Below are 3364 nucleotides of genomic sequence, written 5' to 3'. Positions count from 1 at the left end.
GAAGAGTTTACGGTTTCCATAAAGGACGTCATTTGCGTCATAATGACGGATATGACATTATGCATTACCCGGAGGGGTCAGTTATTCTATTATCGATCAAGACGATATACTATCTGGAAGTTGTTTTACCATTATCATCATTTTAGACGATATGATTATCCAGAAAACACCTAGAAGATCACTGTGTTGCTCGATTGAAGCACTATCTTCGTTTAGTACCAAGGATGACATCAAGAGTTAATATATGTGCATCGCAGAAACATATTCATGCCCTATGGAAGATCATGCATCGCGAGTCAATATTCATGCATCGCGGAAGATCATGCATCACGAGTCAATATCCATGCATCGCGGAAGACCATACATCGTGAGTCAATATCCATGCATCACGGAAGACCATGCATCGCGAGTCAATATCCATGCATCGCAGAAAATCATGCATCGCGAGTCAATATTCATGCATTGCGGAAGATCATGCATCGCGAGTCAATATTCATGCATCACGGAAGATCCTGCATCGTGAGTCAATATTCATGCATCGCAGAAGATCATGCATCGCGAGTTAATATCCAAGCATTGCGAGAAGATTTCATACCTCGCAGAAATTTATGCACCACGAGAAGATTCCATGCCTCATTGAAATTTATGCATCGTGAGAAGATTTCATGCCTCGCATAAAGTTATGCATCGTGAGAAGATTTCATACCTCGCAGAAGTTTACGCATCCCAGGAAGATATTCATGCCTCGCAAGAAGTCATGCACTACCAGAAAAGGAAATCGTGCATCCCAAGAGAAATATTTATCTGTCGGCATCAACTGCATTCTTTTATTTTGATTAAAGTAAACAACATGAAGAGTACATTGACATCAAGAGAAGCATCAGCACTGTATCATCTTTCATTTATGTTGACATCAGCATGAAGAGTACATTGACATCAAAAGAAGTATCATCATCGCATCAGCATTTATTTATTTCGTCATCAAGTGAAGAGTACATTGGAGATTATATTGCAAACACAAGATATAAGTTTTATTTGATTTACATTAAACCTATCGAGTTGACGTCAAATGAAGAAGGAGAACAATTAAATGTCGACACGGTAAAAGACACTATCTCTCATTTGAATTGCATTTTTAAGCTGACGAGTTTTATCTCAGTCTTTGTCAAGAGCATCCGAAAGGATGAATTCTCCAAAAACCACAGGTGCGGACGACGTCAAAAGGGATGCAACACAACGTGGAACTTTTTCTTAGCAGCGTACTGAGACGTAGTCCAAAGAGGAGTGTCAAACTCTTAGGACGCGAGCAGAGGAGCGGCTTACACCACAATCAAACCACACCCCTATCAAAGGCATGTGGGTTTCTCTTTGGCTTTTCTCAGTTACGGTCACGCATCCAAAAATTTTGATCTACCGGAAGCAAGTCTCCAATCTAAGTGACAATGCACCAAGAGCTTTGGAAATTATGTCCGTGTAAGTTCTTAATTATGGGTGTGAAGCGCGCCACATTCATGGCTAAGAGGTTACAAGACTCCTTTTCATACTCATTCAATTTGTCGCTCATCCAGAACCAAAGGTTGTCTAGCATAATAGAGATCCTTTTCAACCGGTCGTGTCGAACTACATGCAGCCTGATTCCTTGAGTTTAAGGAAATGTAGGCGACTCGATGCCAAAACTCGGTTGTATTCCAACATTCGCTCTTAAATCTTATTCTCGAGCATCCCAGTCCCTCCATAATTCGGTGTCGAGATGACTTTTGAATTCTCTCAAAGTCGTGCGTTAGATCTAGCTATTAAACTACAAGTGGCCTAAATTCTCATATAGCCTGAGATACGTAGGAAACCTTATTTCGGGGTTTGGCCATAGTTCCTAAAAGTCCTTACTGAAGCCCTTTCACAAAGACGAATGTGTGATCGGTCAAAATTGGTTTTGTTAATTTCATTGTCCTTAAATTTCTTGCATCAATTCAAGTAAAATGAGGTACATTTGTTGACACCCAAATTTTGACCCTCCCTGACAATAGTTAATTTTTGAGTTTCCTAATTTCCTAACGAGTTGAAATAGTTGATTTTATAAGATTCAAATGTTTTCAACTTATTTTAAGGTAACTTTAGTTGATTTTATAGTCTTGAAGCAACTTATATATATGTGTGCATATATGTTTTACACTATTAGTTTATTTTATGAAATATTGGAAATTGTCTCATAACATATTAGTTTTACTTAACGCCTTATTATTTTAGTCTTAGTGACTTGTAGCTTGAATCCTTAGTTTATACTTAATTTTGTTAGTTTACTTCATTTGTAGTTTAAATAATATATATGTTCTATACAATCTCATATATAATGGGCTCATTTTATAAAAATGCAAACAAGAGGATTTGGTTTCTCCCTTAGTACTTTGTTAATTTTGATTTTTGCCCAAATCGTTAGTTCACATTTGTGAGTCATTTAGTCAAAGTAACTGTTTTATCTTGGTTAGAATAAGAAACTCATTAATTAATTATTATCAATTCTTTTCACTCAAATTTTACCCTGATTTCACCGACCAGACCTGATTAGATTACTTTGGCTAATAATCTTCCTTTTCTTACCTATAGAAAATCGATTTTTGGGGCTCCTTTGCTACTCTGTCCAGCCCATTCTCTTAATCCTTTAATTAGCAGAAATTCTCAAAAGATCAAGGGCCCAGGAAACAATATTCCTTCAGCAGCCACCAACAATAACCAAAATTTGACCCAACCCAAGTGACGCGACTCAGACCATATCATCATACCCGACCCGATCCGCATCTCTTAGAATAATCTGAATAGCATACAATACCCAGTTGCTCAGTGGCATTCAACGGGCGGTACACGACAATTCCAACGGTGAGATACAGGTTCCCCAACGCGCTCAACGCGTGAAAGAGCGATGACCCAGAATGAGATCATGCGCGAGCGACACGAGACGCACCTCAACGTCTCCTTTAGCTCGAACAGCTCTTCATGCCAGCCGCCTGCCACCATCGTCCTTGCAGCAGTCCCAGCAGGCACGCGTCTTGTCCTCGCGATGGCGAGATCGCGCCACGTTACTACCAAGGAAATAGAGTCGATCCCGATCGTCCATCCTTTTCCCTCTTTCGATATAGAGTTAAAATTTCAAGAGAAAAGAAGAAGGAGGTCGATCCCAAAGGGGTAAGGATTTTGAATTTTCGAGGATCATCTTGATTTCCCTTTTCTACCCTTGTTTCCTATCAATTTTTCCGTACTTTGAACCCTCTCTTCTTTCTGGAGTAAAACCCTAAAAATCGAGTATATATAATCGCTTTCCTTCTTTTTTCGAGAGGGAGGGGGGAGAAATTTTTTTTTGAGGAGTCAAAAT

The sequence above is a fragment of the Solanum pennellii genome, chromosome 11, assembly GCF_001406875.1.
Source record: "Solanum pennellii chromosome 11, SPENNV200".
Taxonomy (NCBI): Eukaryota; Viridiplantae; Streptophyta; class Magnoliopsida; order Solanales; family Solanaceae; genus Solanum; species Solanum pennellii.
The sequence above is the reverse complement of the archived record's forward strand: the minus strand, read 5'-3'. Positions refer to the sequence as shown.